A 12,075-nucleotide genomic window follows, 5' to 3' on the forward strand; every position below is an offset into this window, starting at 1 on the left:
TAGGTTCTGGAGAGCTCCACTGAAGTGATGGCTTTGATGGAGAGCATAACAAAAGGGGTGATGGCTGGAAGGTTTAGAATTAATTGTAACCAGTGCTTTAAGTGGGGTAAGAAATTGAGGGGGCGCCCTCGTTTGGGGGCGTGGCATCCGCTGTGGGCGTGGCCTAAAAGTGCACAAATCATAGTAGGGTGCGCAAACAAATATATAAATGTAGTAGAGCATTTATATATTTGTATGCGTACTACTATGGTTTGTGTTTTTCAAGCCTTCTTTTATAAACGTAGCAATGTTACATATTTCTATGTTTATAAAAGGTGGCTTGAAAGTGTACAAACCATAGTAAGTTACGCACACTTGTGTGCTTACCTTACTATGGTGTGTGTACTTTTCAAGCCGCCTTTTATAAACATAGACATTTGTAACATATTTCTATGTTCATAAAAGATAGCTTGAAACGTACAAGGCATCTTTTATAAAGCGTTGAGTACGGACAAAACCCAAGGTGGTTTTGTCCGTCGACAAAGCTTTATAAAAGATGCCTTGAATTGTGTACGTTTCAAGCCGTCTGTTATAAACATATAAATATTTCTATGTTTATAAAAGATGGCTTGAAACGTACACATTTCAAGGCATCTTTTATAAAGATTTGCCAAAGGTGACGGGCACCTCGGGCTCAGTGATCGCTGCTCTGAGCAGAGCTCACAGAGCCCAAGACGTCTTTCACCCTCTGGGAACCCGCGGGCTCCGTGATATAATCTACATATTAGATCATGGAGCCTGCAGGTTCACAGAGGGTCAGTGACCTGGCGAGGGCAAACAAAGGAACTGTAACTTCCCTGATGACCCCTCAGATGAGGGGTCATCAGGGAAGTTACAGTGACTGACAGAATTGCCAGCCAGCCTCAGCGACGCTGTGGCTGGCTGGCACTTCTGTCCACTTGCCTAACGTTACACTGGCGGGCGCATTTCCCGTTGCGGCTGCGGCCGTGGCGGGATAATGCGTCCTGCCATGGCTGGTGGGACTGGGGGGCCCCGGCAGGGCCCCGGCTCAGCCCCACTTTTTGAAGACTGGCGGGGCCCGGCCCCGGCAGGCCCCGGCCCACTTAAAGCACTGATTGTAACATCTGGCATTGCTCTGGGCAACCCTCCAGACCACAGTTCTTCACCTGCAAAGCCATTAGAGAAGGGGAAAGACCATATGCAAATCAGGCTTGTCCCAATCCCAAAAGAGGCAGTCCAGCCCAAACTAATTGGTCACATCCCTTCTGCATGAGACCGCAAGCACCCCGAAACATGTTTCGGCCTCACCAGTGATGATGGACAGCATTCCAATGCAGTGGGCCAAAAGGGGAAAGGGAGCGAAGCAGTAGGAGCCATGAGGAAAGGGGACTGCTAGTCTGTGAAGAAATGAGGGGCAGAGCATTCAAGAGGGGGGCTACAGTGAGATGCACTCAGCTAGGTAGTAGGTGCCAAGACCTCTAATGGATTATGAACATGTGTTGAGAATATCACCATTACATTTCTTCTATCTTATTGCTACTCATAGAAACAGTGTTCTGGTTGTCTCTCATATTCCACAGGGGTCCGCACAAGGAAAGCCAACATAATGGGTGTATACTGACAATTTAGGAGAGAGGAGAATGTATCCTTTCATATTGTGATCTGTACAGCCTCTGAGGGATCTTTAATTATTTGATATACACAAGCTAATCAATTCACAAATTACTCAAAATATTTGAGATACATTCTACGATGCCTTCACATATAGGCACTTTTGCATTATATGTCTTGTATTAATGAGTTTAATTGAATCTGCCTCAGATCATGTAATACCTTAGACCATGCCTTTTAATGTCTATTACTAATGCAAGAGTGATAAGTAGAATGTTTCGAACAAATCATTACTATTAGCTTTCCTAGGAGCAACCCTCAAAATCATTCATTTTGAGTCTGTTGTGCCATAATAAAGGGGGAAACATTATATGCAAATCAAACTAGGTCCCTCTTCAAAAGGGGAAGTGCAGCCAGAACCTTTAGGTCACCCCAGGTGAGGGCATAGTACACCGTTTTCTCAGACAAGTTACCAACACCATAGGACCAATGTGGTGGTGATTAGTGCAATTTAAAAGCTTTACATCATAGCATAACATCCCTTCTGCATAAAAACAGAACAACCCAGACATGTTTTAGCCTCCTCAGCCATAATCAGTGATATGTACCTTGGGGATTAAGGCACAGTAATCTCTGGACCAATTTGGGCATACCAATACATTGGTATGGCTTCATTGGTGTTAGGTATCACCAGCCACGAATAAACATAAACCGCTCTATTATTTGTATGAACTTAACATTAGGCTAATTTCTCTAGCCAGAGCTAAGATTATCATATGGGTTCCTTGCGTCTGACTGACGGGCGATCTGTCAGCATGTATTAAACAACTGCTGGGGATCAAAGACCTGCTGGGCATTTTTCAATATGCATTTGGTCCCACTCATGCAAAGAATAGCACTTTGACCATGATACCATTTTTTAGTCTAAACCTCATAGCCTACTGGTTGCTGATGGTTTTCAAGGCTAGTGTCAAGGAGAGCAACACTGCAAATTGCCCTACTGCCCTCCACCTAGAAGAAACATTGGAACTATTCATGCATATGACTTGATCCAGCCTAAAAAACGTTATGACAAATCGTGTGACTCCAGTTACAAGAAGAAACAGTTCAAAATAACTCTGGCTGGCCAACTTCACGTCCACCTATGAGCCGGAACAGGAACACAAGAGAACGTAGCTCCCTTCTTTCTGCATCCCAATAAACCTGTAAACCTCGGGACACACTGCAATAGTCCAAAGGAGTCCTTGGAAAAACCTCACATACATCCTTCCTCAAAGCCCTGATAACCCCTTAATTGTCTCTGAAGTGGCCACTCTGGATTGTCTGCCTCCATACTGCAGTTCTGACCCTTCCCACGGAGTAAGTGATTTAAACCTCAGCCTCCTCTTCTTTGCCGAAACTTAGTTTTCACTAACCTGCATAACAAGCCTTGACTCCCTAACTCCTCATGCGTTCAGAATTTCAACCTTCACTGGGAAGGTCCCTCAGATGGAGCGGTAGCATTGATCCACAATAAGAATTTCCCCTGCAAATGGATACAATCCCAATCATCGTCTTCCTTTGAATGTGTGTGGAAGAAGACAAAACTGCCACATTGACAGTCCCGAGGATCAATGTTACCTACCAACCACCTAAAGACAACTTTCTCTTTGTAGATCAATACATTGACCACACAAGACCACACAAGAAGTTTATGGAATCAACTGGAACTAATCTGCTCGGAAATTTCAATCTGTCTGGGGCAGCAAAATGGACATTATGATCTCACCCAGTACTCACAGAAAACAACCCATGACAAGGAATCTGTGCTGCACCTATTAATCACCAAACCAGAACATTTGCTGGAGAAGGATCCCATAAGGGTTGACAGGTTCAGGGTTCGAAATTGAGGGGAGTTGAGAGCTATTTGGTTCTTGCTTGTGGCCTAGAAGAGCCTAGTTTACTTTTGGCTCCAGACACCAACAGATGCCGAACAAACACACCTATCTTCATTTAACTCGGTGCATTTGGGACAAACTATAAATAAACATTAGGATACATATATACAACATAAGGGATCATAAATAATGAACAAACTGGTATGTTTTCATATTATGTGGAAGTTATATTTAGGGAACACTATTTACTAGTTACTGGTTCCCCAGTGGTAGCTCCTGGTCACTGGTTAATGCTGGATACCCAGGAGCCGTTTTGAGCTCCTTTTTATCAAATCTTAATTTTGATCCCTACGGTTTGATTATTTCTTAATCCTATTTAAAATGAAACTGTGTGAAAACGCAATTCACTGACCAACCCAAAATGCATAAACTTTGGAATAAAAACTTAAATATCTTCACATGTAATGGCCGGGTGATGCTGAGGCTGCCCCTTGATATGGAAAATAAAGATGTGCATTCTCTTATGTCTACCTATTACATGCTTGTCAAATATCATCATTGAATTTTCACCAATAACCCATAAATGGTTAATCCTAGGGAATCTACTCCCTGCTTAATCGCAAAATTAAATTAATAGTGAAGGGGGATTAAGGCAGCTGACTGGAAACATCACGCATAGGCTTCACAACCTATGGGCTGCACAAAAGAAACATAATTGATGCAAAGGCATCCCACGTTCAAATTGATGCTTCAAGGCACTGCCCAAGAAAGCATTTGAGGAGGTAAAGCATGCCATTAGTCACATTCCATTAGTTGCATGCATCAATGAGCAACCCCTCAAAATATCAGAACTTTGCTAAATCCTTCACATAGTAGATATGCCAAATCAGAAGGGAGCTCAAAGCTAGCAGATCCCACAATGAGATCAGCTCCACCTCATCAAAAGCCCAAAGAAATCATGGAACAATTATCTCCAATATCCCTGACTCAAAAAGCGTGTTTCAGCTGTAACCTTCGAACCATGCAATATTCAATACTGTCCCGAACCATGCACTATTCAATACTGTCCTCACTGGTTAAGTAGTCATTCAAATGGCTCTAGTTTTAAATCAACAACATGTTTGGATGAATTCCCCAAATTCCCCAAAAGATTAAAAGTGGGCCAGATCACCCCTCTTTAAAGAAACCATCTGTTGATCCACCTGACAACAATACATTTTTCAAATGGCTTAAGGATACTCCAACAATATGAGACAGTTGAAGGTATTTTGTTTTTAAATTCTTGAAGCGACCTATGGCCGTCCCTCTCTCTATCGTATAAATAACATTGTCCTGCCTAACCCAGGCATTTCAACACCCCACTTTAGTATAAATGCCAATTCCACCCTACTGTGTATGTTCTAGCATATGCTAGGTGTGGAGACCTGAAGATGGTTTGCCTTCTCTAGCTGAACTTCCTCAGGGTTCACGGTATGTTTCCTGCACTTCCAGTAATTAGTGCTATAAAGGGGTTACTGGGATATGCCGTACAGACACTCTTCCCAATTTAAACTCCTTCCTTTCACGCCAACGTACTCCTCTCCCTGCCACTTTCTGATGATCTTCCTTTACCACTCTCCTCCTCCCGACTCCACCCAACTTAATCCGTCAACTTACTTTTGTCTTCCTTCTATGTCCATCCGATATCTCTCACTTCTTCTAAACCTTGCTTTACCTTTTGATGTTACTACTCACTCCTTCACACTACAACTACCAACTCCACACTACAATGCACTCCTCCACTCTAAAACTGCCCCTCAACTCTACACCTTTTTCATCCACTCTACACCTCCCTCCTCCACTCCATCCTCCCTTCTCCACTCTACAACGTCCTTCCCCCACTACAAATACACTATACCACACCTCCTACTCAGAAACCCTCCTTTCACTCACACAAGCACTTCCCATTCATTCTCTACAGTTATTCTCCTATGAACACTTGCCAAACCTCCGCACACACTTACAATGCAGCATCACTTGCACTCACTAACCAATAACTCACCTTCTCAAGAAATAGAATCCACGCTCCACTGCTCATTCCATCCTTATGCTGGTCTCTTGGTCTGAAACTTCCTCCTCCTCTGACCTCACCAGAATAACCCACACTGCCTTATACGCCCTGCTCTCTATTATCTTACCCCACTTCCTGTGATTAGCTTATTTGCCCTGATCCATCTGGCCCTGTCTTCCCCTCTAGGGATAGGTTTCAAATGTCAGAGATTGTAAAGAGCTTGTTAAGCCCCACCCTTTTTCTCTTCATGGGCCCACCACAGAATGGTGAAGGCGGCATGGGGAACCAAATGCTCTAGTTCATGTCAAGGGCCTTTGCTCTGGGTTCCCCTTGGATAAGTACATCTTGGGTGGGGGTCTGTGTCCCTTTGTTTAGTGCCTGTTGTTCAGGACACTGAGTGCCGCTGCAGCTGTTTGCCATTGGCAACGTGAAACACGGAGCGGCTTCTTATGTAGCCACACAGGCTTGGAGTAGTCGGGTCCCTGTCTCTTGATGGGTGTCTGCAGAATAAACAAAAACACACTGGTAAGCCATTTTGTCTAGAGATATGGTTTGAAACACAGAATTAGTTCTCAAGTACAGGTTGGCACAAGGGATGGCAGGAATTGGGACCCTCCCAACTATCACCAACTCTTAGGCAGCAGGACTGGCTCTGGAATTCCTTCTTGTAGTCCCCTGGCTGGGGTTTCTATCCCCTCTTGATTGTTACATAACTACTATCCATTAACCAGCCTTCCCTTTGTGGCTAAAGCCATGGAGTCATATGTAGCAATTCAACTGACCAGATAGGTAGAGGATAACAACATATGGGTGAATGCCAATCCAGTTTCAGAGCAGGATAGGATCCACCACCTTCAGGTAGGGGGAAATGAATTACACATTTTAGACAACAGAGAAGCAAGTCTACTTGTACCCCATGATACATCTGCAGTGCTCCATACTTTGGATCACCAGATCCTCTTTAATTCCATGAAAATAGGCTTAGGAATTAATTGAATAGTACAAAAATGGTTACCCCAGCATCTTCAAGATTGTGTTCATTTCATGACAATGGAATAATCCATCTCCTCTCTGGTAACTGCAGTGTATGGCATCCCACGGTTCTCTATCCTATAGCCTGTTATTTAACTCAAACATAGGTCCCCTAGATCAATTGATATATGACGTGAATCTGAAGTTTCAGATATGATACGAACAACACCCAGCTTTACCTCAATATCACAATGGGACATGGCATCAATCATATTACTGAAAACCTAGGGAAAGTAAAAGACTGGATGTCCTTCCACTACCTGAACCTGCCAAACAGAATATCTGGTGATGTCTTTGGCAAATCCCAACTCCGACATCCAACACCAGATGGCAGTCCTGCCAGAGTTCAGAATTGCTCAAACCCTTGGGTGTTGTGCTCCACACCAGACTTAACCCAGACCTACAAAGCAAAACGTGGTAAAAGGTGCTCAGTTTACACTGAGACTAACGAGAAACATTAACCAACTCATTCCATAGTTGGGTGTATGCACAGTGATACGGGCAATAGTCCTTTGAAGACTGGACTATGGAAATGTCCTCCTGACAGACCTACCGAGAAGCTATCTAGCACCATCCAGCATGCCGCAGAAGGTCTGATATCAGGCACCCACCATTCTGACCACATCACTCCTGTTCTTACAGAATTTCTCTGGCTCCCAATTGAAGCTCAATGTGTCTCCAAAACAGCCTGCATACCTTACAAAGCTCTGCACCAACAATCTCCAAAATGCTTGACCAAGAAGCTGGTGGTCTCCAGATGCAGCAAGACCCTAAGAAGCAAAGACATGCTTTGCGTAGAAATCCCACAGCTCAAAAAGAATCACAGTTTGAACTATGTTTCTCAAATGGTGCCCCAAGGGCTTGGAACTCGCTTTCTTCTGAACTATGGCATGCCCCATTTCTCATCATGTTAATGAAAAAACAGACAACTTGTCTCTTACAAGAAACTGCCAAGCAGGTGATAATCTGACTCGCTGCCAGCTATGTATAAATAAACTGGTAGCATCTGATGATTGCTGAATTATGCCTAATGGTAACTAGCCAACTCCCCATACCTTATTCTTATCCCACTGTATCCATCACTTTCTCTTTAGGTGTAACGCCCCCCATTCCAACCGCCTATGACCAACTATTCACTGATCTCCCTAGGGAGAAGATAAACAATGCTGCACTCCGGTGCACTCCTCTTCAACCTGTCTCCCTGATCTCCCCTCAGCTATGACAGCCTTCCAGTGGGCTCGCTTTCTACACCCACCATCCTAGGACCTTTGAAAATTGGGGACTAAGATTTTGGCCTGCACACAATGGATGGATCCTCTGAGCAATGGGTCGGCAGCTATTTCCCTTCACAAGCAACCTCTGTAATTCCATTAAGAAGGCCAGCATACTCACCTGAAATGTCCTCTCCTCCCTAACATTTTCATGCAAGGCATCTTGCAAGGCTTCTTGCATCCCTATGCTTGTCCATAACCTCTACCTTGTGTGTGTCCCTGTTCTTTTGTAGACTTGATAAGACATTTGGCCATGGCAGATTTCCTCCCTCCATCTTCCACAACATGCCAACAAGCCTCTCTACAACCTCCATGGCCCCTGAATGTCTCTAATCGCCCATAAATGATTAGTGCCCACCTCTTCTCCTTAGTCTCTTGTGGTATCTTCCCACTCTTTCACCTAATCGCTACTCTATGGCAGGGATGCTGTATTCCAGTGATGCTTAATAACTAAGACCATTATCCAGCTTAAAATGTCAATTGTAAATTTTCATGTGCATATTGTTGTGACTATTGATATTCACCTGTATGATTTTCTGTCCAGTTCTCTGACGCCCGTACGGGCTTGGTCCATACTATAAATCATACCAGGTTAGATGGAGGCATTTACTATTCTCTCTGGGCAATGATCCTTAATTTCTTGTGTTGTGTCACTTTCATTACAATCACCACTTTTGTGTCCGCCCAAAAGTACGATAATTGAAGCAATGTTGGGGTTGCTTGTTTGGATGAGCCAAGCAACCAAAATCTTTCAATAAATCAGTAACATATTGTGTTTGATATCAATTCAAGCTTTTAATATCAGATTTTTCAAGTACATCTTCAAAAAAAGTAATATCTTCCTCAATTGTTAATAAAACATTGGTATTCTCTACCAAAATTGTGTTCATGTTTGACCTTCACATTAGATTTCCAAAAGATAGTATTGGTTTCTCTATTTCCTCATTGATTCTCCTCTTTTGTATCTCACTCCTTGCTTTACTCTTTGATACCTCTACACCTGTTTCACCACCTTGTGTGGTGGATCTTCAGGAGGGGTTTAATATCTTTTGAGAATGGAAAAAATTGTTGGAAAATAGATTCAGTAATGTGTTCCAAATTAACAACTTCTTGTCTGATTATCAAAAAATGGCATTTAGGTATTACAAAATAGTGCCATGTGATAACAATTGGGGCATATATGAGGTATATATTATGAAAACTGCAACCAGAAGTGAATTCAAATGCAGAGTCAAGATTATTTAACTATTTGTTGGCTTTGGCACCATTTAATTCCAAAATGTAAATAAATATTAGTCATGCATACCTTTAAAACGTTTAGGTTCTTTAATTAATAGTTGATGATCCTCATACATGTTCTATTTGTTTGCAACTCTTGTTTCATTTTGGAAGTTTCATTATGGTGGTTCTTAGTCCATGTTTAGCATAAAGCCATTACGTACAACATTTTTGGAAGGGCCTATCTCTCAAATGAATGTTGCCTTAATGTTTTATGACTATTGTTAAGTCTTAAATGCTCAAATGGTAACTAATATAGAAAATATGCGTATGTGATTCTTCTGCGTTCATAAATGTCTATTTTAACAAAGGAATGATGTGCCTGTGAGTTAATATTCCAATAACGTTGTATGTTATGGCTTTATGCTAAACATGAACTCAGAAACGCCATAATGAAACTTCCAAAATGGCTGCCGGCAGTATTAAACAATGACGTCATCACGTGTTATGTGAAACATAATGACATAACGATAAATATAAACAGAGAGCCGCCATTTTTTACCAGAGGAAACGATGCTGAATACTAAATACGGCTGCTTTGAACAATTGAACACAGCATTTTTCTTAACTTCTGGTAACAATTGAGATAAAGGACTGGAAAGATCCTATTATGAATGTAGGTTAAAATTGGGCCCCTAAAATCAATCGAATTGCATTCATTTGCAGGACTCAGATAGAGTATTTAGATAAGATATCGTTTGACTCAATGAAAAAGATGGAAACAAGTAGAACATTTATGGGGATCATCAACTATTAAAGAACCAAAAAGACTTGGTCCATGCTATGTGGTACTATATCAATAAAAACATATAAAAAATAACTTTTTCCACCCTCACATAATGGAAATCAAGCAGTGATAGCAAAAACTGAGAACCTGGCCAATGATTTTTGAAAATGGACTGGCAACATGTCACACAGAGAAAGGAGAGCATTATTCACAGTGAAACAAGGACTTAGGCCCATTAAAAATTGAAAAGGAACAGTGCTTTGAAGAGATCATGCAGGTTCCTACAAAGAGCAGAAAGATTCCTCAAGCACCAAATACATGTAATCTCTCATTTACTCTGTCATCACTTTTCCTGATATCTCAACTTTATTCCAGCAGAATGTCTAAGGAAGATATAAATGATCATTTAATAATTATTGTATCATCTCACCCATCATTGATTAACCTACAGAACATTAGCCAAATATCACTCATGCATCCACTGATCCCCGTAGTAGCTAAAACCAGATCCGTTATGCAAACCCCAAGCTATTGCACTCCACAAGCAAAGGAGCCTGACAGCATTCTCACTGCATCAGTGACCCACACTTTAACGGTTCTATGCCCTGGGCCAATGCCCTTCAAACTGCAAATCCATGCTCTGCTCCAAACAGCAGCTTTGGCACAACCATTCTTGTGAGCTATCAAACTATTTCTCTATTACCTTACATTTTCAAAATGCTTTGGAAGGGTTTTAGTTTCAAAACTGCAGAAGTTCGGTGAGACTCATATAGTGTGTGACACATAAAAGTGACCTCTAGCCCGAAAACAACACAGAAACCTCTCTTATTTTGGGCTATACTATGGCCGTCCAGTGTTCAGTCACCATGTCATGTTTATCATATTCACCATTTTCTGATTGAGATGTTTAGATTCTCAACTGAGCCACAGGTCAACTTTTAAGAAGTCGAAATGATCCCTGAGTCATCAAGAATACAGAGCGAAATATCAGTAATTCATCACGGCAACCGACATTGCTCTTCAACATGCAGTATGCATTTTAACTCATGGACATTGTCAAGGACCTCGGCCTCTATTTCCACTCTTTTATCAATGACACTCAGTTGTACCTCAAAGTTTGCACACCCCTGTACCAATGCCTCGCAGGCAACAAAGGCCTGAAAATCATATCCACCAGCCTTCCTCCACCCGTTCCTTCCAGCTTCTCAACCACTTCATAATCTTGTGTGTCTTACATAAAAACCTTAGACTATATTTAGACAATGACCACTCAAATAGACTTTTGTTATGAAATGAGTCTTCAGCCAACAGAGACGGCTCAAGGGAAGCCTCCCCATAATTCCCCCCGGCATGCAGCGTATACTTCCATTGAAACTATCTTAAACTGTGGCAGATTCAGTTATATAAACCCCCCTTATGGTAACTGTCTAGAGGACCAAAGAAGGGTCCACAATGACACTGGTAGGGTTGAGGCCTGCCTTGTATAAAGGGCTACAGTAGATCCACTGCTAACATTAGTGCAGTAGCTACTTGTTAGTTACACAATACACTCTCTGACTCACAAACAAAGGCCTGATCAGCACCGCCCCATCCTATCGGAGCAACAAAATTGCCTCATATGTTAAACAAATTTCCATTCTCAGCCAAACTCTGGATATTCTCAATGCCGGTTTCATAAGACATATGCATGGGAGACAGAGAATTCTCTATCCAAGCCCAAAATGCACATAGATTTAATCTTTTTTGCGAAAGCACACAGGGTGCTGACAGGCTGGGTCTCTTGTAAAAAGGGAGGCATTTTTTCCAGCTACGCACTGGGATGCAACATAGAATCTGAGGATTCAGCCCATTGAAAAAGTGAACAAGGGACACAGTCTGGCTTGGTCTTCTATAACAATAGGAGGCTTCCTTCCAGCAGAACACTGGAAGGCAACCTAGAAATTGGGGTCTTTCTCATTTGGAGAAAAAAAAGACAGTGAACACTAGGATTGTTCTGAGATAATATTCCCACAGCTACATAAGAGGTTTATTCCACTAATCTGAGTTGAAACATCAGATCATTAAGCCCAACCTTTATAAGGACCAAAGTATGGGCGAAACTCGTGTCAGCTTTCTGGCAATAAACCTCATACTTTTGGCTTTTTGAACAGTACATTTGTTAAACTTTGGACACTTGAACCCCGTCATTTTTACACATTAGAACACTTTTCATTACGAGTGCTATTTGCC

The 12,075-nt window shown here is 42.1% G+C and overlaps 1 protein-coding gene across 3 annotated transcripts in view; it reads right to left on the minus strand.

Annotated features, from left to right (window-relative positions):
• PAX5 (paired box 5) overlaps positions 1-12,075 on the minus strand; it is a 688,652-nt gene that overhangs the window by 589,387 nt on the left and 87,190 nt on the right. The gene's annotated exons all lie outside the window — the stretch shown is intronic.

The sequence above is a fragment of the Ambystoma mexicanum genome, chromosome 6q (assembly GCF_040938575.1).
Source record: "Ambystoma mexicanum isolate Mex_15411 chromosome 6q, UKY_AmexF1_1, whole genome shotgun sequence".
NCBI classification, from domain to species: Eukaryota; Metazoa; Chordata; class Amphibia; order Caudata; family Ambystomatidae; genus Ambystoma; species Ambystoma mexicanum.